Source organism: Trachinotus anak, unplaced genomic scaffold, assembly GCF_046630095.1.
Source record: "Trachinotus anak isolate AG129_WGS33_773 ecotype Australia unplaced genomic scaffold, CSIRO_AGI_Tana_v1 ptg000003l, whole genome shotgun sequence".
In the NCBI taxonomy this organism is placed as follows: Eukaryota; Metazoa; Chordata; class Actinopteri; order Carangiformes; family Carangidae; genus Trachinotus; species Trachinotus anak.
The window spans coordinates 12903761-12930730 of record NW_027273854.1 but is presented as its reverse complement, the minus strand read 5'-3'; the positions used below and the strand labels follow the sequence as shown (position 1 = coordinate 12930730).

Below are 26970 nucleotides of genomic sequence, written 5' to 3'. Positions count from 1 at the left end.
TTGTGAGATATGACTGGTTGGATGATGCATTGGGGAAACGTTAACACTTTCTGTGAACCCCAGTGACTGAATTTGCTTTAACTAACTTCTTCCACTTAGTATGAGGTCAAACTTTAAGAAAGAGTAAATCCAGTTTAAATCCACAGTTCAAATGGGAGGTTTGATGGTGTGACTTTAATTAAAACCAGTTCTCATCGCCTTTTCTCCTTACTCTGATCTATGCATGACAAACAGCTGGTCCAATTTTCTGCACAGCGTGCTTTGTGGCATTGCTGAAATTTTACACTTCACTCATGAAATGCCCATCTTTGATAAGACACGGCTTTGAGCCATGTTGCTGTGAGGATTAATACAATGAAATTAAACAGCCTACACAATAAAGACTCATGACATATCAAACCTACATGTCTTGCTGTGAAAATCTGATTACTCAGTGGCACCGGGGTCATTCTGAATTGGCTCTTGATTGCTGTTGTCATTTAAAGCTTATAAAGAATATAACACTTAAAGGAATGTGTGTTAATTCTACAGTCAGGTCTCTGTTTGACCCAGGCTACTCTCATTAAAGGATAGTGCTGTATCTATTTTTGCAACTGCTCTCGTCGACCCAGTCAATACCAGATTTTCATTCTTTCGGGCTAAAAGGCCATGTTATGTCGCTGATGTGATGGCACACATCAGCACACTGCTGTAATTATTTTAGATGAAATAACCACTTTATTCATTATAAACTTATGGAAATCTTCTTTCATGTTTAATTGTGATTCAGTTTGTGTGTGTTTGTGGCAAATATAATACTTGTGACGTGGGCCAAATAGTACTAAGAATAATCCTTGGTGTTTACTTTAATCTGCCTGCTAGGAGGTTATTCTATAACCATTAGATAACAGTTTTACATGAACAAAAATAACATCATGCCTAGTTTGTGGTTGTGTGTGTTTCAGTTCCTCAATGTAACCACTGCAGTGAGAGAGAAATGTATCCATCCAAAGAGGGAGACACAATCTGTACAAACTTAAGACTATGTACATTTTCTAATATTCAAATCCAATCCCTCCTGACATAAATCACACCCCAAGATCCTATTTCGCGTGGAAACATGTCAAACCTTCGAAGAAAAGTATCTCAAAAACCTTTTCAGGATGGGATCTCTTGTCAAAATAACCCAAAGAGAGAGAACAATATTTGGAAAAAGAGAGAGAATTCTTTTTGCAGGAAAGTACACAGCAGTGCTATGCTGTTAAATGTGCTTCATGATTTGGTGTAATCGCTTCTACATATTTAGAAATCTGCTGCCAAAGGCTTGTCAGTGGCAGATGAAGGCATTAGGCTCTTTTTACAATGACAGATAGTGAAGAGTATCACAGCAGGTTTTGTTTGGAGCTCCCTTCATGTTTCGTCAAGCTAAGACAAGGGAGCAGGCGTCTGTCAGGTACCTGCTAAGAATTGTAGAATATGAAAAAGTTCAAAGGCAGACTTTGGCTCAGCTTAGATCATGAAGCATGCGCCGCACGCCTGTTATCCAGCACTGAGACATCTTTTTCCAAAACAGCCTCATCAATCTTTATTCCCTCAAGACGTTTTGCCTTAAAATCTGAAGCAGTGGGACAGTGACGGCTCATGCAGGATTCTCTCTTTACATGTTGTGCAGTATTACCACGCTGCCCATCACAGTCGTCCTCTCCTATCAGGGCCTGAGAGCTAAATGTCAGCTGGCATTAATGCACACTCAGCGTACAATGGGCGCACGGTGCCGGGGTTGACAGGGAATGGCCGGTGAAGTCACAGCTAAGGAAGGCAGTTTCTAATATGACAGGTCCCCTGGGAGAGTGGACAGACAATCACCATGGCAACCTTATCGCACCCCCCCCCCCCCCCCCCCCACACACACACACACACACCTCAGTGAGCGTGGGTCTGGAGGAGGTGAAGCGGGAGTGCTGAAGACTGAGCAGAGATGACAACTTTCACTTCAAAGTTGATGGGATAAAGTTATTTCCCTTTCATGTTGCAACTGGTGAGCGCTGGGGTGAAGTAACATCACATTTTTAAGCACCTTCAGCGAGGGTTAAGGAGTCAGCAGGGATTGAACCTCTTATCCTAAGCTGAGTTTCCCATCTAAATTAATACATGTCAGAACTAGGTTGTCTTTGCACCTTACACAAGGCAATCAGAAAATTTTGTCCATACAAACAGAGGGACTGATTCACACTGAGAGTCCAGGAAAATAGAAACGCTGCACCACGCTGTAATGGCATGCAATACAACAATACAATAAATGTTACCTGTCCTAAAATATTTGGGTTTTGTTGAGACTATCTCATAAGAAGGCAGAGTTGAGAGTCCACTCACTTCTGTGGTGGTATTTTATTCGACTGCAGTGTGCTATAGGCAAAAATATTAGACACTCCTCAATATAATGCAACACATTGCAACAAACTACAGCCTCAAAATGACCAGAGTTTAATCTAAAATATCTAAAACAGTGTCAACCACAATTTTAAAAACCATGTTTCATTTATAACAGGACTATTGTGTCAAATTATCATTTCCTCGTCATTCAGTCTTCATTTGACCTAGTAGATAGGAATCACTAATCTGCACTTACTGCATACATTATATGTGACCTGTCAGGTATGAAGCCCACCTCATCAGACATCATGAAAAAAGATACGATGTACATAAGATGTGATACTGATGGAGAGTGATTCACTCCCCTTAATCATCCTGTGTACTCGCTCTTGCTCACCATTGTGTATTTCACTGCTTTCGGAGTTCCACCTGTTGAGTGTGATGTGATGTGAGGGCAGCACAGTGTCGAACACTCAGAGCCTCTGACTGGAGCCACACTCACGCTGCATGACACAGTCCCGTGGCCATTTGATCACTCAGCCAGTCACGCTGTCCAAAACACTGTGCATCCCTTCCTGTGTTCTCACCATCCCTCCATCTCTCATCCCTCCACCAGTGCCACCTGCTGCTGGCTACCTGCTCAGTGGCCGACGGTCCTGTGAATCAGAGTCCAGCAGATCTGCCAGTGGCTTGAATGACTCCCACACAAGCAAAAAGAACGCACACACATTTTACACATGGCCACATACGGCACACAGGAACCCATCCATGTGAGAGTAAGCGAGACTGACACAAAAGACACAGACGCACATAATGAACGTGAAATCTGTGAGTCAGATTTTGTCATACTGGCTATCACACACTTCAGTCACGTTTCTGGAAAATATGCATGAGCACACACACAAAAGACCAAAATATCAAACAAAATCATGATAGAAATGCACGCATGTGCGCACACACACACACACACACACACACACACACACACACACAATCTTAAAAACTCTCACTTTCACAAATACATTGACACAGGCACAGACTGAGAGAAATAAATTTGAGAAGTGTCAGACAGACTCTCATTCAGAGTCTTCAACTGAACCAACCATTGAATGTATTGAATAATAATAGATAACATCACAATCATATAATCGAACAATAATATCAAAACTGGGGGACTTTGTTTGGTTTAAACAAGCAAATCAATCAATCACACATTATTTATATAGATCTTTTCAAACAAATCAAATGCCATTCAAAGTGCTTTACAAAGTGACTGACAAAACAAGGGATAACAAGGGATAAAAATTTAGAGACTAATGCGCACCCAAAAAAACAAAAACAAAAACAGAGGAGAATAAAAATTTAAAGAATATTTGAAATAATAAAAAGATAAAAAACAATAGCATTGAGTAACATAACAAGAAAGATGGGTAGTTAAGATCTTAAAAGGTTAATACTAAAAGATGAAATAGAAATAAAGCAATATATAACATTACTTAAAATAACTCGGTTTGAATAAAATGGTAAAAATGGTGATCAAATACAGTTTAATAAAATAAATAATGATAATGATAAAAATAAAGTATGATGCTAAAATCAAAAATTATAAAAAGTAGGAATACAAAATCCATACAATTAGAAAACACTACATAAAAGCCAGACTGAAAAGGTGGGTTTTAAGTTTACATTTAAGCTCCTCTCACTGTTCCAGCGGCTTGGAGCATAATGGCTGAAAGCAGCATCAGCAGATGTTTTTGCTCTGCTTTGTGGAACAGCTAAAAGATAAGAACCAGAGGATCTGAGAGGCCTTCCTGGTTCATAAACCGAAATCATCTCTGTTAGATAGTCTGGTGCAAAACCATGTAGTGCCTTATAAAATAATAAAAGAATTTTAAAATCAATGCAAAAACTAACAGGTAACCAGTGTAACGATTTTAAAACAGGCATAATGAGTGCTCTCCTTCTGGTCTTAGTCAGCGCTCGTGCAGCAGAGTTTTGAATTAATTGTAGCTGATTTATTGAATTCTTTGGTAGACCAGAGGGGAGAGTGTTGCACTAGTCCAGCCTGTTAGTTATAAAACTAAGTGTGCATCAGTCTCTCTGTGTTGCTCAGAAAGAGAAATGGCCTCACTTTGGAGATATTCTTTAAATGATATAATGTTGTTTTTGTGATATTCCAAACACGAGCCTCTATGCCATTATGTTGCAAAGGCTGCAAAGGCGGCATAATGAAAAGTCTTCTTAACAGCAACAGAGCAGGAGTCTATTTTGTCTCATTCCCCCAGCGTTCATATGGAACTTTTCTCAACTGTCAATCCTCAGCCGTCCACCAGATGCTCCCTCCTGTCCCAGTCACCTGAAGGATCCCACCCACTCACACACCTGTTCCCAGCCAGTAGTTAAACCTGCCGATTCCACTTTCTCCCTGTCAAATTGTAACCATGTTCATGCTGCCCACACTGAAGGCTCCTTCTTCGGTACCTACCTGCCTGTTAGCCTTCACTATCTCTTACATTAAAATCACTCAGCTGTAATTTTGTGTATGTTCATGTGAACTTTGAAAAAAACTGCTCTCCAAAGTATGGATGTAGGAGTGTAAGTTGTGATAGATACCGAGAGACGCAAAATTGTGTAAATACAGCCATGAAAGGAAAAACTGGGAATTTCTACATTAAAGGAAGATGCATAAAGAAACTGATATGGTAGATAGCTGAGAGATGCTGCAGCACTCACATGACATACTCTGCAACACATATCTAATGCACCCTTTGCAACAAAGTGGGCTGTTTAAACTGTCATCTCCTTGCTCACTGTTTTGTGTGTGCTGCAGCAAGGCTCTTTTGCTAACTCTGCTGTACCACTGCACGTACATGTGCTGTTGCCCATGTAGGATTTCAAAAGCGAGCTCGCCTGCCAACGGTAATGTCGCTTCAGGACGACTTTTAGGGGCGAATAATCGTGTTTGTGACACACTCCCAGCTGCTGCCACTATACAGTGACTACATTCGTTCCTCATCAACTGTTGGCCTCCAACACCACTTTTAAGCCAGAAGGATATTGTGAATTGATGTCTTGGCTTTGTTTAGCCAGTGTTTGTGTGCTTGGCAATATGCTGCTGATTGCTTTATTGGTCTTCTGCAGATCTGCTTGTAGGCGACGTCTTGGCATCGGCTACCTGCTAATCTCTGCTCTTATACTGCTGCTGTCTACCTATGCATTTATATTTGGCACTAATTGTGAATTAATTACTCACAGTGTCTAAGCTTTTTCTTGCTGATTGTTGTTTGACACTTGTTTATTACGATGCTTATATTTTTGAGTGTTATGTCTGAATTGGTCATGCAGCATACTTTCTCCTAGGTTGTTTTTTAGGGTAATGTTGCACATTGGCTTCTTATGAAAATACATTTGCTATATTTAGTGTAGACAACTGTAACTGTATATTTACTCAAGCACTGTAGTTAAGGTACTTTGCTTGATTATTTCTAATTCATGCTAGTTTATACTCCCCTACATTTCAGAGTGAAATACTTCACTACATTCATTTGTCAGCTAGAGGTGCAAGTTATTTGGATTTTAGAAAGAAATATGATATGATAAACCCAAAAAATATGAGGCAAACAGCATTCTCGTGTTAAAGTCCAACATTTGATTGACCCATTCATCCACCCAAACCACCCCCAACTTTGTGACTGTATAGCAATTGCTGTGTTTCTGCTGTACTATGAGTATCCAGAGGTGCATGCAAAAAGTTGAGTGTAAAACAATGGACACTTCTCACCCTCAATCTTGGCAACATAGTGGAAAGGGAGGGAGCACCAACATATTTTCAGACTTGTGAAAACAGTAGCAGAGGAAGGAGGACACGTTGGCAGCCTAATTTCCATGTCACATGACACAGGGGGCTCACACAGGAAAGTAAAACGTTCATTTTTAGCAGATATTTTTGGAGGGCAGCAAACACAGTCACTGCCGAGATCGTCATTTCCGGTGAGTGCACAATGGCAGTGTTTGATTTGGGACAACACTTCCCTGTTGGAATTCACGCGCTATGCCAGTAAGTATGCTGTGTACACAGTGTACTACATGTGGGTGAACTGACTGAAGTATCCGATTTGAGACACACCAACTGTCACTCTACTTCCTCCTTCAAACAGACAAGAGTCATAATTTCGACGGCCGCTGGAGGGCTGTCACTTTAAGGTGACCGTGTTGCTACTGGACATTTGCTGAAACAACGGACGCTTCTGTTTTTCTTGGGAGGAAAGCATCACATATGGCATCAATGTATCCATCCTTACTAGCTAGTGTTTTCTGTGTGTTGGTGAGACACGCTGTGGAAAGTACTTACTTGATACTATGTTCACATTGTGGTCTGAGTTGCCTAGCAGGGGAATGGCCACATGGTGGTTTGAGCTGCCAGCCCACACATTGTAGAGTCTACATAAGAGCTGGCGTCAGGCTCTGTCTTGAATGCAGTTTTGTGCAGTTTATTGTCACTCCTGTTCTCTCCCCCTTCAGAACTTGACCTGATGTAAAAAAAAACAAAAAACAAAAAACAACTCAGTGCAGTTATTTCCCTTTACTGAGGCAGAGTTTTGTAACAGAGACATGCACCAAACTCATGATTGGCCTTTTGAAGTGATTTGGTATTGGACAATATGCCATAGAAACCAAACATAGTAATCTTTGCCCCCTCCGACTGCAATGCTGGTTGACACTTCCAAGAGAAATTAGTTAATCATTTCTCCACATGCACATCATTATTGGCTTTTTATGCTACTATCACGCTGGATATAGGACAGCTGCCTTCCCCAAAAAAAAAAAAAAAAAAGTACTGATTGACTCTGTTCACAAGCCTGCCAATTCCTTTGATGTCGAGTGTGGCATAGAGCAGAGGCAGTCAAGAGAATCATCCAGTCCAAATTGAAAAGAACTTAATCTCTGTCTGTCTTGGGAATATTATCAAAACCCTTAAAGCATTCACCTTAGAAGAAGTGGATAGGAACATAGAAAGGAAAGGTTACTGGAGACATGTTTACTTCCCACCCAGCAACCTGGCAGTTTGTGAAGTAGTCATGAAATGTGATCCATTGATTCCTGTACATGGACACGAATTCTCCATTTTTTGGTGACAGCAGGACAGTCAAACTAATGCATTTCAATTTGCGACCTAGTCTCACAGCAGTTTGTGAAATTTCATGTATTAATTCATTTTTATTTAATTTTTTCATAACAGTAAAACATTGACCAGTAGCGAAAGCATTATTACGCTTATTTATGTGTAGGCACTCTTACCACTTGGTTAGCAAAAGTAAAAACTTCACAGTGAGACACAATATGTTTATTTAAATTTGTGTCCAGGAGGAGTCAAAAGATTAAAGCAGGTTGTGACTTGAGCGTTGTGGTGCCACAAGCCTTCACATCGGGCCACATGACACACAACAGTGTCTTTATACAATATATTGTTTTAAGCAGCATATTGCATTGCAGTATAGTGTTTGTTGATCAGATAAACTATTATGAACATGCCTAAAGGTTTGCAGTTTGATTTAAGAGTCATTCTTTCCATTCTAAAGAGCTCACGCTTTGTTCTGAACAATATGCTACATTGCTCTCAAGGCTGTGAGCATTGCATCATGTGGAAGGGCAATAAGGTCCAATTCACACACTGTGGCCTAACACACACAGCTCTTAATGACTTGTCCGTAAATGAAAACAAACAGGGTGGCCCACAGGTTGCCATTATGTAATTCACATGCTGCCATAGGGAATGACCGCCCACAAACACCACATGGTCTGCCATCAGCGCCTGGCCATAAGACTGGTTGTGAGTCACTGCGTGTGTGTGTGTATTTGCACATGTGTATTTGTGTGTTTATGCGTGTATGTTTGGCTGTAAAAATTCTTGAAATAATTGCAAAAATAAATAGAAATGTTCTAACTCGCTGGAATTGAAATGCTAAGAATGCAGTTAGTCTGCCAGTGACCCTTCTTTCCACGCCTCAATTATTGGGTAATATAAAATACAGCCAGCTCACAGACAGGCTCCTTAGCACAGCAATGATGGGATTTATTAACTGTCGAGAGAGTTTTTAAAATTTTTTTCTATATTTTAATAACTGGCCCGTGTTTGGAGGGTTATGTGAAGAAAGCACAGCACCGCCTCAAGAGAACTGCTGGCCTCGTCTTTCAGTTTTGTGATCAGGGACATGAACGCCCACTTTAAACTAAACAAATGAAAACAAATTAACCTCTGCAGTATAGAGCAATTTGTTCCGCAAGACGATGTCGTGTGACTCACTTGAAGATGCTGGAGTGTATATGCTGTTTAAGTTGTATTGTGCTTCATCATTATTATTCAAACAAAAAGACATTGCTCACATGTTGGCAGCATCTTTATTGAAAGGCCTTGTTTTTAGAGAGTTTAAGTTATAATATAATTTTACAATTATTTTTAAGACACTGTAGTTTTGCATTTTTCATTTGGTTCTGTTTTTTTTGTGTGTTTGTTTTCAATTTCAGTTTACTGTTAATTCATTTTTAAAGTGGGTTGGCTAGTTTCATTATTTGAAAATGCTTAGTTTTAGTTCAGCTTTTATTAGTTTTAGTGTTAGTTGTTTAGTAGTTGTGTAGTTTTTGTAATATGGGGTATTTGTCAGGGTGCGAAATTCATAAAGGTCAGAAAAAGCCTCCATGCTGCTTGGCCTGGATTTTGCTTCTTTTTGGGGGGATGGGGGCTCACTCCCTTACCTTGTCAAGGTAAGCAAGGTTAGCCTACTCGTGAGAGCTTGAATAGACTTGAATTTGTGGGATTTTTCCTCTTGAGAAAAGTTCCACATGTTCTGCCACCTTTTACTACAAGGCACTTGCTCTTATCTGTGACACAGTGCTATTCCATGTCATCCCAGATGGGAATCTGGTGCTTTCCTCTGACTTTCACTGCTGTCATGATGTCAGATCCATCCAAAATACTAGATTTATGTATAAAATAAACAGACAAAGATGAAAACTAAGGAGATTTTTTATTTTAATTTCAGTTAGTGAAAATATTTTTTTCACATCATGTTTTAGTTATTTTGTTACTTTTTGCTAATGATAATAACCTTGAGATGTACTTTGTATAATACTTCATTATAAACATACAGTATATAATATACAGTACCTACATGTAGGATCACACATTATATGAATTTGTGTTTGTTCAAAGTTCAAGCTCAAAGTGATCCCAAATGTTACATATTTCCATTTTCATGGAAATACTACAGAAAATTGAGGATCCTTATTTTATGCATTTTTAGTGAGTTTACTTCACAAGTTTTTTTTTTTTTTTTTTAAATTTTTGCTTTATTTTGACAGAAACAGTGACAGGAAAGGCAGCATTGAGAGCAAAAGGCCCAGGCTGTATTCAAACCTGGGTTGCTGCATTTAGGACTCAACCTTAATATGTAGTAGGCACTTAAACAGCTGAGCTACCACTGTACCACAGAAGTTTGTATTTTTTGAGAAGGGTATGAGGATCAGCATCAACACTGTTTCAGGTTCAGTGTGATCCATGAGGAGATGTAGGTAATATTCAGGCAATAACTGTGGAGAACAATTATTGACAATAGTGGTGAAGTCCATGGAAACAGTCGTTCCTATTTAAAATTCTCAGACAAGTTCTGGAACCCACCCCGCATAACTGAGATCAACGAGATTTCAAAAGGTCTGCTGCTGTCTCATAATATCATAACTGCGGGTGCTGTCTGCCAACTGCGGCTGCTTTTGATTAGAAATCTGCCACAGGGGACCGAGTGCGCCAAGGTCCAGCTGCAGCAGGTCATAGCTGGGCTCGGGATGCGGAGGGGAAGGGGTTGGTGGGTGGAGCTACAGGCCTGGCAGTGTCTACACCCAGGGGACAGAGGAGGTTGAAACAGAACCTTCTGGATGTGTTAGGTTGCCAGGTGTTGTTTGGACCAAATGTAAAGCCGCCTGGCCCAGCAGGCACTAGCCAAGAGAAAGGCAACAACTGTGCCTCTGTCATGGCATCCAATGGGCTTCATTTGCTGGAACAGCTGCCTGAGCTTATGAGGTTTGGGTTTGCTCACAACGGGGCTCAATAACTTTGGGAAACTTTGTTTGTCTACTTACTATTTAAATATGCAGAGTAGTAAGCAGCCGTGCATTGGACTGAATCAATCTGCTACTGCTTGTCCTCTTCAGTCCAGACCCTTGTCTTTTGTTGTGCGCTTTCAGACCATATCAACTAAGCCAGAAATCTCTAACTTTGATCGATGATAAATGATGTAATTCAAGTCGAGTCGCAGGAGGCTGTAAGTGCCACGTCATATCAAACAGGCTGCGAGTGTGATCTTAGTTCACAGTTCCCACATTCCAAGTAAAAGGTCAAGATCCTACCACAGAATTTCATCACGTTACTGTACTGATACTGTCAAAAAAAGTTTGCAGTTGAAGCCACCACGAAAAAAATGTTTCTTTTCCACAGGGGAATCATTCAGCACTTTTTGGCCACACTCAGAGCTAAATCCTTAGAGGAATTAATGTGGCTTTGTCTGATGTGAGTAGAATTCAGAGTTTGTGTTTATCATTGTTTTTTTTCACTGTTTTCTCCTCTACTACCTCCTCCTTTTCTAGCATATCTGGAAGTGTAGTATCTGATTTTGCTCTATTTGTCATTGGTGTGTGTGGGTGTGTGTGCAGATGTACCTACTGTATGCAGTAACAGTTCTGATTTTAATCTGTGCACGGTTGTAGGGATGACACTCACAACGCATTACACTGAACCATGAGCCTCAACTGAAGGTACAATGTGTCCTGAATTGTAAAAACCTTCAGATTCTTTGCTGTTGGATATGCTATGGATGAACAATACCTTATTGTTGTTCTCTGTGTTTACCGTAAAAATATGTTCTTCTGAAAAACGTTTCCTCCTGAGAAAACAATAAATAAGATAGCTGCTTATTTTTATAAACTGGATTAAACCAACCAAGAAACACTTTTGACCTGTGTGGCGATGCCTTAAGGTCAATAACATAAGTGCTAAGAATCAGCACATAAATAGGTCTACACAGCATATTAATCAAATAATATAAGGAAGGCAAAAATATTTTATTTAGATGTGTTTATGTACATAGGAATTGTGAAGCTTATGTGATACAACTGGGAAATGTATGTGCATATGAACAAAATAAGCAGGATGCCTATGTGTTCAGTCACCATTAACAAACCTTGAGTTAGAAGAAGATCATAAAGGAACATGAGAGCGAGGGTGTAAGAAAAAATGTAAATTAAAGTATATATTTCCAGTAAGCAGAATTATTATATCCACATAACAAGCATATTATGTTAAATGAAAAAATATTCAGGAACCGTACTGTATTCATTTCTTTTCTGCTGAGGGGCAAACTACATGAAAGAGACTGAAAAACTAAGAGTTCAGTTTGAAATCATATATAGTTTAGTAGCCATCACGTGGCCCACTGTGCTTAAAACTATACATACAGTCAATTTATTAGGGCATGCCTGTTTGTGTTGAGTTCTCCTGCATATGTGAGCTCAAGTGTTTGCAACATTCAATATATACATGTCAAAGTACATACATTTTTACAAGTTCCAGAGTTTTCATTGTTTTGTGTTCATGGTCAGCTGAGAAGTGAAATTCTAGATGATGGGATGTTACATACCCTTGTAATGTTTCAGTTTGAAGATTTTGGATCAGGGCTCATTTGCCTTAGTGTATCATTCAAGCTGCACCGTGTATGTAATTTGTGCAATTTGTTGCCTTGGTGATGCCAGAGTCTGGCCATCCCACCCCAACGCATCCTTGGAAGGTTCATTCATCCTAATGAAAGTGGAATTTAGTAAAAAGTAATTGCTCACACTGAATGTATTTAAATAGCCATGGTTAATTTACACAAAGCATAATAAAACAAATAATAATATAAGAATTAAACGACAACAAGAAAGTGTGTGTTAGGTTGTGTTTTTAAGGGACATAGTTTTCTAAGGGGCATATACCCTAGTCAACTAAATTAAACGGGGATTAGACAGGGATGTCAAGCTCATTGGATTTCATTACATGCTGAATGATGTAGTAGGGGTCTAGACAGACTGGTGCTAAATTCAGTTTGCAGGGTGGGTTAATTTTTTTCCCCCCAAAAAATACATGACCAAACTAGTAAAATGTGTGTAGTATACTGTATAGAAACTGGTCCTGAACGCAATTAGAGTTAAAAGGGTATGTATACAACTCTGTCATACTCTTTATAGGATTTGAGAAAGTTTTTGCTCAAGCAACCTTATTAGAGGGCCTAAGGTGTTGCTACAGATTGTAAACCCATTTGTGGCAAATATGTGATTGTGATATTGGGCTACATAAATAAATCTGATTTGACTTAACTCTGCCCAAAGTTAACAGAGATAAGACGCATTCCCTTACAACTGAAAAACAGAGCACTACAGTACTCCTGATGGTGCTGTGGTGTTACAAAACAGCACCACCTTAGCTACAATGCTAATGCTGCTCATAGTAGATCGGTAAATTCACACTCAAACAGTGCTTTTGTAACAAACCTGGTAGCTGCATCTGCACAATGATATTTCACCAAGTGGATATTTTGTTGTCTAGACAGTTTATTATTGTACAGTTCTGGAAATTCAACTAACATTTAGTCTTTCAGCTCAAGTAGCGGTCAGCAGTGATTGGTGTGCCCTCAAAGGTCAGCGCAACTGGGGTCAAACTAATTCGAAGTGTCAGTGCACCCCCGGAGCTGTGGCAACACAACACCTACACGGTTATGGCATGGCACGTGCAAAAGCTGTTTCTGTGATAATATGCATATGCCTGCGTTAGCCACTGATCTTAGTCCTCATCCTAAAAGAATGCTGATATGTAAACTGATGACCACTAGGCTAAGGCCAAACAGGATGAAGTTCCAATGAAACCAGTCAGATTTGACATTTTTCTTCTATTTACAATAATATATTTCTTAACTTAATTATGAGATGTTTATTTATTAATACAATTATGACCAAATGGGGCCTTCTTGTGTTGACCTGATGTCTAATGGGGCTGGAAACATCACACATTCAGCTAGAGGTGGGGTTTTTGATCAACTCATGGAGCTAGCATTACCTTAATTAGCCAGCTAACTAAGCTAATAGCTAATCTGGCAAAATTCAGCCAAACCAAACTGCTGGTCGCAAGATAGAAACGAGGAGTCATTTGTGCCTCTGCTCCCGAAATCAAGGCCCAGTTGTTTCGGAAATGACTATGAATTCCGATGGCTGTGCCGCACCAGAGGGCAAAACGTAACAAATGCAGCAACATCAAAGTCAACGAGAGCTACAAGCACATGCTGCTGCTGGGACCCTTTTAAACCGCACCACTACCGGCAAATGTAAATTTCATGTCCATGAGGCCTGAAAGGGGGAATATTAGCCAGATTAATCTCTGCCACCATGAACGGCAATTACCCCTGTTCAGTGCAATGGAATTTAATATCGCCATGCTATAGAGGAGGAAAAAAGAAGACCCTCTTGGTTTAAGGTAAGACATATTGCCCTGTTGCCATGTGTGGACTGGTTTAATGAGCAACGAGTGCAACAGTGTGTTTGGCTCTCTGATCGGCGTTTAGTTTCAGTGTGTGACTTGTGCTGTAGGTGCCAGTTGGTCTAGCCCCTTTATGCAGGCGTAGTTGTGTTGGCAGGCTGATGGATTTGGATTGAAAATGCAGCATGTGGTTGTGATTTATCAGGAGAAACTCACCAACAGATGTATGGTGATTCAGCGCTGTGCATAGAGCAAATTGCTACGTAAGCTTTAATTATCTGATGCGGATTATTTAATTTCTCCGATCACATCCTTTACTGGAGCATAAAGGTGCTTATGGGTGAGATGTGTGGCCTATGTGTGTTTGCGTTGGAAAATGGCATGGAAGCTTGAATTTCGTTGGACTATCAGTGGTCAGTGATTTGAAGGATATTCATCACAGTGTGTTGGCACCCAGGCCTCTGTGTTCTTGGCAGCTCCTGTGGCTGATGTTATGGTTCTCTGTGGTTAATGGCATCCTCATGTCACCTACTATCCCACCCTGAGAGATGCTGTAGAGATACGGTGTGCATCAGAGGACCTGGAGTTTGTGTGTTTTTGTGAGTGTGTAATGTGAGCGGCTATGAACGTGTGCAGCGGCCATCCCCTCCTGGCGAAAGTCCTCCACTCTTTACTCAGGCTAAGCGAGTGATGTTGCCATTGTAGCTGCTCTCCCTCTCTCCCATGTTCCCCAACCCCTCGCAGCTCGTCCTCTGCTCCTGCCATCACTACACCTTCCCCGTCTCTTGACTGGGCTAGACTGGGTGTCCCTGTCAGTCCAACAAAAACCTGAAGAAAATGATAAGATGACAAGGTAAACCTGTGTGGAAAACATTATTCCCCAATCCGTGCAGGTTTGGCAACATGCCAATAATTGCCCTATGCTGAGGTCAGATTTATTCAAGCTAAAGTCAACTCAATGTGAGGGTGAGGGTTGAAACTTGGACCAAAGAATGCATTTCCTTGCTTCTTACGGTAGCCTGTGAACATCCCATTTGTTTGGAGTATGAAGTCGACAGCTGGCCAATTCTTACACATATCCCCCCTAACGTTATAAATCTAGAAGCCTCATTGGAGTTCGACCTACTATCAAATTCATTGATGATTTGTTGAAAAAAACTGTGACATCAGTGTGTCCTCTCAAAGACTGTAGCTTGGTCTTATGAAATTATCCAATAGATGTGATTTTAAATAGTGAGTGCTTCTTGCTGATAATGGTTTACTTACATGTTGCCCCTCTCTCTAGCCACCTCTCCAAATACTCATGTCACTGAGTAGCCTCTGCATTTCAAAAATTCCTGCAGCTATGGTTGACGGATCAGGTTTTGTGAAGAATGCCAGGTATTGTTTTCCAAAAAACAGAGAGAAGAGATATTAAAATCTGTCAGCTCAGGAAGCTAATTCAATATGATTCACTTTACTATGAATTGAAGAGCCTTTAATGATGCACTGCTAAACAACTTCCTACTACTTCCTCTTCTCTCCTCTAAAGGAGTTTCCAAATTGCCCCATCGCATCACACTAAGGGGCTATCATTAGTTTGATGCTCCTGTGAAAGTTGTCATGGCCTCTTCTGTCCCCTTAAGGCCTCTTTTCATTTCTCTGTGTCCTCCACGCTGACTCAACCTCTTCCCTTCCTGTCACCCCCCCCCCCCCCCCCCCCACTTTCTCTTTTCCCTTTTCATCTGTGAGCCACAGGCTTTCTCTGGCTGGGAGAGGATTTGGCAACACCCGGATTTAAGACAGCTGTGCCATGTGAGACAAATGGAGCAGAATGTATCCCAGAAATCAGATGATAATTCTGTGGCACAGATGTGCCTCCACTTGTTAATTTGTCTGAGCAGATATGAGCCAGAAGCAGTGCAGAAATAGTGACCAATTAGTTAAAGGCTACATGAAACAATCCGAGATGAGGGAAGATTGTAGTGTTGGTAGAATTGTCATGGGATGCGGTTGGTGATTTGTTTGCCTTTTTTCAATTAGAGAAAATATCCAAAGATCCAAAGCTAAAATGAGATACTTAAGAGTCATTTTGTGTTTTCAGTTTCAAGGAGAAATTAAAGTAATAAATGAAAGTAATTAACATCCATTGCCTTTTCAAAAACTTTTAAGACCTAATATTTTCAAAGTTTCACAAATTTTCAATGGCTTTCAAGGATGATTTAAACCTTGAAATCTATTCAAATTGCTTTCTCAAATCCATCATCGCTTTCACAGTGGAGGATAACTGAATGCCTTTGTGCAAGAAATCTTTGATGTACTTTGGACCAAATCCAAAGTATCCATTAATTTTAACCCCAACACAAAGTGACACATTCATGCACATAATACAAAAATACCAGTGACAAAGAGCAGTGGATCATAGTGCCTCAGGCTGGCTGAATTTGTACCATTTTTCAATGGTTTTTAATTCACAACATTAACCAGAGTCCTATTTCAGAGCTGCCATTCCTTTTCAAAGGCCTCAAAGAAACTTATTTAGACTTATTTTTGAATCATTTTTGACCAGAATTTTGATCTGAACCATTTCTGACCCTCCAACATAACAACCCCGTTTTTGATAAGCAAGTGAAGAATGCATTTGAAAAATGACAATTGCATCTAAAATTAAACTTAACCTTTGCCAACATGGAGAAGGTAATCCATGCTTTTATCATTCCTTATCCTCTGAATGCAGTCGCCACACTGGGAAACCCTCATTATTCATATCCTAGTTTCACTTCATTGGCTACCTGTCTCTTTGGAAATTGAATCCAGCATTAGGTGATGAATTTTAAAGCTCATCTAGAAATTGTGACTACAGACAATAATGGTATTTTAATCCCAGATGAGCCTGAAGACAGTTTGAGAGCCTGTGGTAGAGCTCTTCCTCAGTCAGTTTAAGTCTCAGTCAATCAAGGCAGTGGATGAGGATCAGACTGTTTAAAACACAACGGCAAATTCAAATCGCCTTTTACTAACACTTGTACAGACTTGCTCTTAAGTAGGTATTTGTTATTAAAATGGCCATTTTGTTTCCTTACAGGGTTCCAACGGGTCCAATTAACCTTGATCTCAAAGCATTTTTATTCTTAATATCCTATATGTTCACAGTACTTCTGAGGCAGTAAACACGTGTTTGGCAGGGCCATTGTCCTGTATTTCCTCCATGTTCCCAAGTCAGTTGCCAGAATCCATTAAAACGAAAGCTAGGATCCATTTAAGCAGAGAGTGAATTATTTAGAATCAAAAAAATTTCCTGTCTGCAGAACAAACTCTGCAACCAATTTAGCCTAATGACATTCAGGTTTCTATCTTGGTTATTATAAGTTTCTAGCTCTCTCTCTCTCTCTCTCTCCCTCCCCTTCTCCTTCACCCCTCCCCGGGTTGTGAGTATGCAAGTATATTTGTGTATTTTGAGTAGAATTTGAGGAGATTGTCGGCATAAAATAACACCCACTGTCTCTGAACGCCACAGTGATATAGCATTCTTTTTGTCCTCTCAGCCTCTCTCTCACTCTCTGCTTCCACATCGGATATTCTTTTATAGCAGTCTCAGAGGGAAACTGGGAGGGAGGCTGCGCACTGGGCACTGACCCACAATGAATGCAGACATTCTCCTCTCTACTCTGCTCTAATTCCTAATTTTACCCACAGTTCTACATGTACACACACACACATGTGGCTCAAAACATGCACACACTCCGCCTCTGCTTTATTGCTTTATTCACCACGGTATTGACCACACAGCAAACCACAGTGGCGGTTCTCTTTGTCTGCTTAACTCTCACCTGTTTGAACCGTGGGAACCAACTATGTGATTTTTTTTTTTTTTTTTTTTTTTTTGTGGAAATGAGGGTTAGGGTCACATAGTGAGGCTTTTATTTATTTATTTCTTTACATTTGTATCCCGGCTTGGAAGGAGTGCATGATATTGCACACATAGACCCCAACCAGTCTGCAAATGAAGTGCTCTCCTTCACTTTCTTTCTTATTAATTCAGGCCATATCTCTGTAGATAAGCACCCAAATGTTTACAAGAAACTTGTTTGCCCTCTTGACTTTCATTCTTCCTCCCTGCTGCCGGTGTTCGGCCATATCTCAACCTGCCCGCTGGAAAATCCACACATGCCCCTAATTGAAGCCTTTGATGCTGATCAATAAAACACACTTGTGCTGCTCAGGGGTCTTTTGGTTTAGTCATAAGTATGAAGTGTTTTTTTTTTTTTTTTCATACTTTCCCCAGTGTTATTGCTAACTGATGGAGGGACCTCTTCATGTTTATTTAATGACTCACTGATGGCGGCTGTTTGGATGCTTCTGAACGAAGACAGTCTGTGAATGGACTGAAATAACGAGGTCAGAGAAAACAGGGCAGTTCACCACATCAGGCCATTTGAGGTTTATGTTTTCAGCGTCTTACAGCAGGAGACACAGTGATTATTGAGGTGAGATTGTTATTGTGTATGGCAGCTCATACTGCTGTTACCACAATGTTCCCATTGCAGTTCGCTGGATGAGGTTAGGTGTGTCATATTAGGGGATCATCTAACTGCAATGTCTTTTTGTTCTCTGTCTCAAAGACTTATTGTTTAAACAAGAGGATTTATTGCCAGTAGCCTGATGTTATTGTGGTGTAAGCTGCCTTAGCTTTGTTTCTGGAATACTATAAAAGTGTCAGCATATTTAAAAAAAAAAAAAAAAATGGAAATGGGGAGAATATTGGCCAGTCCATCTTTTTTCTTTCCTGTACAGATTGTTATATCTCAAACTCAGGGTATCTGCCAATCTAGAGCTGATCCGATACTGGTGCTCTCTCCCAAATTTAAAATCTGTGCTCCTCACTACATTGAGTTGTGTCAGGTAAGGTAGCATAAGGCTGTGGTTCTGAAAATTGAAAAAATCTGCAGCCAAGTGTGACTAATCGGGAAGGCACTTCATTTTATTTGAAATTTGACTGAAACTGTATTTAATGTGGCTCAGATGCATTATTAGGTGTGTTTCCATTGACCTGCCTAATGCGCAATTTGAAAGTGCAGACTTAAAAATGACAAATGGAAAAAGGTGAATTTCAAAAACCTTCAAATGTGGCAGAAAAATGTATAGGCTTGAGGTGGGTTTTTCAGACTATTCATCGGAGCAATATTTCGCAAAAGTGAAATGGAAGCACGGCTTTCGCATTCAAGTTGTGGCGCCTGCAGTATCATGGCCCAGGGAGCCAGATCCAACCGAGAGGCAGACTGCTGGAAATCCATCATCATGTTTAATTGGAACGACATTGCGACAGAAGAAAACCCAGCTTTATACACACAACATAACTCAATGGAAACACAGACCATTCACAATTATGTTTTGTTGACTTTTCTAAAATATCACCTCTATTTTGCGCAAAACACTGTGATGGAAACCCGACTATTGTTGACGCCTGCTATGCTTGTTAAGTATCTGTACTGATATTGATCCTGCTTATAGAAATGGTGCCTCCCTGCTCTACTAATACAATACTAATGGGAAAAGAACACTTGATCATAGAAAAGCTTTGAAACACACTGATTTGTACACACATGTTCTTGTGCCTTCTGACTTTTTCAATGAACATTTGCTTTTTCAAAGCAGTGGCTCAGAATTGAATACTTTGAAAATGCTCCATCAGTTACCTGATGCAAAATATTTAAAGGATCCTCTTCATAGAAAAAATGGCTTGGAGAGATTCAGATTTTTGCTGTGTAGAGGCCCTTGATGGGTTGTGGCAGTATCTACATCCTCATTACATTTTATTTGTTTAGTATTTGTGTAACTTATTTTACTTAGTTACTACCACGAACAGCAGTAAGGCTTATTTTCAGTTCTAAAACTTCGTATATAAAATACTGGTGAGGTTAGAGAACTTTTTTGGAAACACCCTGCTCTTGTGTCTGTCTGTAACACAATGCTATCTGTTTCCTCTCTGAGCACTTTCTTTTTCCTTAGTGTGTGTTATTTCTGTATTCCTGGCTGGGTGCAGTGGTGTGTACCTTGCAGTTTGACGTGTGAACTTAAAGAGAGACCTTCTTCTCCAACTGAGATCTGTGTGTGTGTGTGTGTGTGCGCGCGCGCTTGCGCGAAGTGAAATCTCTGACTTAACACTGAGTCACTGTGTTTGTGTGTATTCAGTGTGTGTACGTGCATACATTTGTATTTGATGTTCCTGCTCTCTGTGAGGACGGCTGGGTGTCATTGTCTTCGACTGCTGCTGGAAAGACTTCTGTGGCTCCCCATCCACTGCGGGCTGACAGAGGGGATTGCTGTATGACAAGCCATTGATGTTTGCATGATCTGAGAGGACACTATCTGCTCCCTCTCCCTCACTTACTCTGTGTGTGTGTGTGTGTGTGTGTGCAAGACAAAATAAGTCAGTTTGAAAGAAAAGGTAGAGCTGATTATCTTTTTGGGAGCAACTCAGATCTGTGTCATGGCTCCTATTTTATCTAATGTCATAGAATTCATCTGTGTCCCCCCATGAATCTCTCACTGAATGTTACTACTAGATATAAGAGTGGGAGGAGGGGTAGATGGCCACAGTGATGCTACCCAACTGCTGCCACACAATAAGAAGAGATAAAGGACACACTAGCACATAGTAGACAAATTCAGTTGCTTCCTCCTACTCCTGTAAACAGATACAGTACATACCAAGACAAATGAGCAGGTGTGCAAAGACATAAAAAAGCTCAAACTGGCAGAAGCCTAAAGTGGGCATCACTACTTTTAAAGTTAAAGTGGTGAGAATGGCACTGAAGAGGTATTTTTAGATTTAGTGTCTGCAGCAGGACAAACTGGAGCATTGTAATGTAAGCTGTTGTACAACCAGCAGTGTTTAAGGGAAGCCAACAGGGAAAGTATGCATCGTGCTGGGTGATGTGCTTGGTTTGGTCAAAGATGAAGTGAGGATTTAAAGGCGTAGCTGCTGCAGGTTAACGAGAGGTTGACTGGCTGGACAGTGGTAATTAAAAGACAATGGAAAACCATCAGTGACTGAGTGAGTTTGACACTACACGAGCAGAAACTATGTCGCTTGTATTTATTACTATTACTAGTATTTATTACCGTTTGACTGACAAGGCTTTTGATGAAAGATGGAAGCCAAGCTGAAATTCTGAATTTTTATTTTAAGGAAAAAACATTATTCTGTGTTACGGTAAAACAGCACAGATGTTACTAATGTGTCCCAGTGGGCAGCACTGATGCAGTGACTTCCTGGTTAGTGTGGGAGGTCGTTGTGATATGAAACGTAATGTTAGCACGTAGCGGGATGTTAAACATCACCATGCCGTGAGCCACGAGCGTGAGTGGTCTCTCAGTCAAACTATGCAAAACCACAGCGATCAGACAGTACTGCACTGAGGAAGCCTTGAGGACTCGGATTGTATTTCAGTTAAATATTGAGGACATTATCAGCTGCAGTAACACAGTCTCAGTCTAGATGTCACTTTCTCTGTTATAAAAAACTTCAACTCCTGATGCCATACAGTGTAATATACTCACATGCAAATTGAAATCTGCTCAGGCTCTTTCTGTGCAATTAATGTTTGTTCAGTAAAAAGCCTACAGCTAGAAGACACCAAGGCTGCCCATCTATAGTATTTTTCAAATACATGTGACATTAACAGGAAAAAAAGAAATAAAAAAAAAATCCTTCCTTTAAATTTCACTGTTAAAGTGCGTTTATAACAGGAAGAGCCCAGAGCTAAAGGTAAGCTCATGGTGAGTTGTCTTTGTAGTTGAATACTCAACAGTGGCACATTATTACAAGATCGCTTCTAAGGAGGGCCCGCTGTTTAGACGTCAGTGCAAAAACAAACACTTTACAATGAGCTCCAAATGGCCCGAGCTTTGTTGCATTATTAATGGTCACACAGAGACCAGATGAGGGTGGTGTAAAGGAAGAAAGGTGGAGAAACTGCAAGAAAAAGGAGCAAGGAAGGGAGTAAGAAAGAAGAAAAAAGAGATGGTGAGAGGGAAAACAAGACAAGCAAGAAGGAAGCAAGAAAAATGCAAATTTAGAGAGGAAGACCAGGGGAGAAAAAGCAAGAATAAAGATAAAGGAAAGACAGTAAGCAAAAAAACAAAAAGTAAATGACAGAAGAGAAAACCAACGAGATAGAAAAAGTAGATTAATCTCATTTGAACTCATTCAACCAATTAAACCAACTCCCCACTGTCTCTCTCTCTGCGTGTTTCTGTCTGCGCCCCATCAGCAAACCTTGCAGTCTGTGCCACCCAAACTCCCACTACCTGAAGCAAGGAGCTATTTAAGCACCCAGTAAATTATTCAGAAACCTCAGCAGTGTGCTGAACAAACTTTAAAACTGATTGTACCTGAACTTTTATATCTGGTCCTATGTTATATATATATATATATATATATATATATATATATATATATTTTTTTTTTTTTTTGGTACTTATAAATCTCTTTCTCTCTGTCTTTCTGTTCTCCTTGTACACTTTCTTATTCCATTAGGAATGAGACTGGAAACAAGGCACGCTGTAACAGGACCGAGTGAGATTAATGTGTGATGAGTAGGCTGGAGCCGTACAGATGAGAGTTGTCCCTAGTTATCTCCAATCTAGATACTATAAGCATTAGAAAATCAGGCTTGAGGCGTATGACTGAGAAATAGGGCACAGTCTGAGATATAGTGCAAGCTCTATTGATCTTTTACAGTGAACAATGATTCACAGGGTGGAAAATGATATGTGATGGGAACTGGATTGTTGTCTGGCTGTGTATCTCCACAGCCATGCAAGCCAGTGATTATGTCCTAAATGGGGGTTTTATTAATAAAGGAGATTTTAGAACATAGCAGATCTTCAATATCTCACACCACCCGCAGCAGATGAGCCACATCTGCAACTTTCATAATACCTCAACACCTCCCTTTTCTTTGTTCTCTGACCCAGTTTGCTTCGCTCTCCATCCGCTCAACATCCCAATTCCAGACTCACCGTAGGGGCACCATCCTTCTGGCCCATAATCCTTTATCCACACATGGTGCAAACAATAACTCTTGAAGCTAATTCCTCTTTATTTCCCTCGAGTGCAGTATTGAGTCTGATTTTCAATAAAAAAGATTTAGTTTCCTCAATCAAAAAAATGATGTGTTGGACCTTTAAGCTATCTTCATTCATTCTTACACCTCCTCATATTGTCCGTGCGATTGCTCAGTGCTGGTTTGCAATGAATCAGGAAGTTTTATTGCTGCTGTATATCACAAACAATCAGGCCATTGGATCTTATGTGGGTGTCTTTCAAAAACGCAAAATTGAGAAAAACACAAAGGAAATAAAGTAGGCCTAGAGCAGTGGTGCAGTTCTATAAAGTTGCATTTTATATGGTGAATATCTCTATTGCTTGCTGTATGAGTCACACGTAGAGGAACATTTTTCTTCTCCACTTTAAAAACAAAAGAAAAGTTCTGTGACGTGATTTTTATCAGGACTTGGTGGAGTTTTCATCTCCACCTTTCCGTAGTTGTGCAGGCTGACAGCAAGCTCCAGCTGTCAGAGAGGTTCAGGGGAAATACTTTCACTCCACACATCACACACAACCATCCATCCGCGCATCCATCCCTCCCGCCATCCAACCTTCCCTCTCTCGGTGTCAGATTCAAATGCTGTCTGGAGGAAGGCTCTCAGCAGTGTGAGGAACCTGTAAGTTGGCTTTGGCAAAAGCATGAAAAATAAATGTGTTTTTGTATTGTGCTCTAAGGGAGGCTCAAACTAGCATCTAAAGGCACCCAAACCGTTTCCTCTTTGTAGAACAAAGGCAACTGGTTCCAAAGTCTCACAAAGGACAGAGAATCTGGTGCTCCTCAGTTTTACTGAGACAGAGAAGTTTGGTGGCAAAGGCTGTTCTATCAAGTATTTTCTGTTTCTGTTTTCTGTTTCTTGAATTTTATGCCATTAGCCATTTTGATGCATGCATTTGAACAATCAAGCATTTGCCAGCAGATGTAAATGATGAACGATTTCTATATAGAAAACTAAGTTTTGCCTTGGCCTTCAATAGCAACATGGTGGGAGAAGGACAATGCACTATTTAACCACATTCCTATGTATTTATAGACCATAACCTGCTCTAGGATCCATCCATTGTGGCAATGTTTAAGGGACACTGTGTCCCCTCCTGACGTAACCACATTACTTTCATCCAGGGAGCATTTAGTGATAGATTGAGGTTGTTAGAAGCCTAAAACATTGCATCATGAGCAAATAAATGAATATGGGAGTTATCAACAATATTAGAGATATCTTTGATAAAAATAGAAAAGAGTGGGACCAAGTATTGATCCCTGGGGAACTCCTAAAGACACATAGAGAGGCTGCAAGAGATGGTCTAGATTTACACACTGCACCCTATTAGAGAGATAGTTATAAAACCAGCCTAATGAGTGACCAGGGACCCCAGTACTGTGTAATCTATTCAATGAAATGGAATGCTCCACAGAGACAAATGCTGTTTCTAAATAAATAAATATTACTACATAATGTTGTTTGGCAGTGCAGATGTTATGTCATTCAAAACTTTCAAAATGACAGTGACACATCCCCACAATATACATCGGACAAAATGTTTCCCCAGTAGCTTAGATACGCAAATTAAGTCAGTCTGGTCACCAACCTTCAAAAGAGGGCGTGCGATGGCTGCCTTCCAGTCAGCTGGTAATTCAGCAGTATGAAGTAAGACAGAGTGCAACAAAATAGGTATTATAGTTAAACACAAGTTCAAATAAAAAAGGAGACAGACAAACAACTGGACAAGCATGTCACTCAGGGGTTTAAACAGCAAACCAGGGGACAGCTGTATGAACAACACACACACACACAAAAGCATATACCATCTCCTTTATATGAGCTAGTATTAGTGGAAAGTGTGGTTAGAATGTGCACAGTTCAGACTTTGGGTACACGCAGTTTTCAAGAGCCAGTGGTGGATTATGTGATGAGGCAGAGAACAGAAATAAAGTGAGAGACAGAAAGTACTTTTTTTTTTCTAGCGAGCACTACAAAGTAAATCATTGATTACCTTTCTGATGTTTGATGATAATGATTGAGCTGTCATTGGCAAAATAGCCACAGCAGCACAGAGTGGTCATGGGTTATAACAAAGTTGAAATTTGATTATAGTTAAAGTCAACTTTTACACAAATGCAGCACAATATAGATCCATGTACCATTGGTAAAAAATCAATAAAGTGCCTCCAGGCACTGATTTGTTGCAGTGCCGAATGTTTTTTGCCCTAAAGGACATTATGTTGAAGGATCTATCACTGCAAGATCAGCTACCATGTGGAGGAGCAACAAGGATCTGTAAAGTCAGATGATATATTGTCCCCTTCTATACCTAATTGTGTGCAGCAGTATCATTAAGCTCCAATTTTATACAACCTATTTTTGATAGACTGTGACCTCATTTTTATAAATTAGTGGAAACTGCTTGTGTGAAATGTACGAGTGAGGGAATGATGTGTCTGTCAATCCATCTGTGTCTAAATTAATTTTGAATACTTGCTGCTGTTTTGTCTCACTGTTTTTGGACGTCAGCTTCACTCTCAGTAATGAAGAGGTGTTTTGTGAATTCATCATGAGTGTCAGGTTAGCAAGAGGAGTGTGTGGGAGATGGGAAGGAAATTACTAAGTGCATAATCATCACTGCTCAAAGGTTTGATAAAATGTAACCACACTGAATGCTGGTTCAGAGTGGTGTGGCATGTTCATGTGCTATGACGAGATAATACAGACTGTAGTGATTTTAAAACATAATTGATGTGAAATCAGTATGAAACATCCCCTCAGGTGTATAAATGAAATCTGACATTACAAAATATATTGCTCAAAGAGCAGCTGCAACAAGAGGAGGAGGGAGTCTCAGTAAATGACAGTAACATATGATTCCACCCACAACAATATACTGCAAGTATAAGGGAGATGGGAGAAAAGTTGTTTACACAGAACGATCACTTCAAATTTACATGCTTAGTATTAAACTATTGACTACTCTTGTCAATATTTGAGCTCCCCTGCTGTGACTGCATCCTTGAACAGAGTGCACTGAGTGTGTTGTGAGCACTTCAAGAAGTTGATGCTGCAAATAAACTCATGCTGCTTATGCTGAGTTCACAAACGCTCCAGTTTCAGTGTTAAAAATAACAAACATGAAATGGCAGACTTGGAATCAGTGAAAGTGTATGTAAATTCACAGAAAACTTGTTCAACCTACATTGAGTTAACTGAATTGCTTCCATGATTTGAAGAGAGAAGGAGACCATGTTGTTGCCTCTTACAGCTTTAACTGCAGCACCATAGAGGTTTTCTGTACATTATGCAAACTAATACGTTTATGTCGACATAAGACTCATTTAATTTAATATGCAAGATTTAATGATTCCTCACTGTTTGTGTTTAACATGGATGTGTTGAATCACTGCAGCAAATTTATAACCATTACAAATCTATAACGGACGTCTGATTTCTATGTCTTCTTGCCAGCGACAACCGTGGCGAGAGGCATTCTGTTTGAGTTTTTTGAGTCTGTCCATCCGTCTGTCCTTTACGTCCTTGTGTCCGTCCCATTCTCATGAGCGTGAGATCTCGGGAACACCTTGAGGGAATTTCTTGAAATTTGACACAAATGTTCACTTGGACTCAAGGATGAACTGATTTAGAATTTGGTGGTCAAAGGTCAACCTCACTGTGACTTCACAAAACACATTATTTGCCGTAACGCAGTAATTCATATGCTAATTGTGACACAATTTAGCACAAATGCCTGAAACCATGAAGTGATGACATTTTATATCCAAATGGTTTGACATCATAATGTTCTGACAAAACATGCTATTATTCAGCGCTGTAGCTCAGGGTCAGAAGGGGAGATTGTCGCCACATTTCCTGCAACTTGAATGGGCGGTGGAGGCCGTTCTAGTCTCACAGCTAAAAGCAGAATTCAAACTGGTTCTGATAACAAGTTTTTTTTCTAGTTTGTTATTCAAGTTGTTTGTTAT

At 40.1% G+C, this 26970-nt stretch overlaps 1 protein-coding gene across 1 annotated transcript in view; it reads left to right on the top strand.

Moving 5' to 3' along the window:
* The first annotated feature begins 2896 nt into the window (after positions 1-2896).
* The window catches only part of rps2 (ribosomal protein S2), a 338696-nt gene continuing 314622 nt past the window's right edge, over positions 2897-26970 (top strand). The window contains exon 1 of the mRNA XM_071473800.1: positions 2897-2900. The gene's annotated coding sequence lies outside the window, so the exon portion shown is untranslated. The remainder of the gene's footprint in view (positions 2901-26970) is intronic.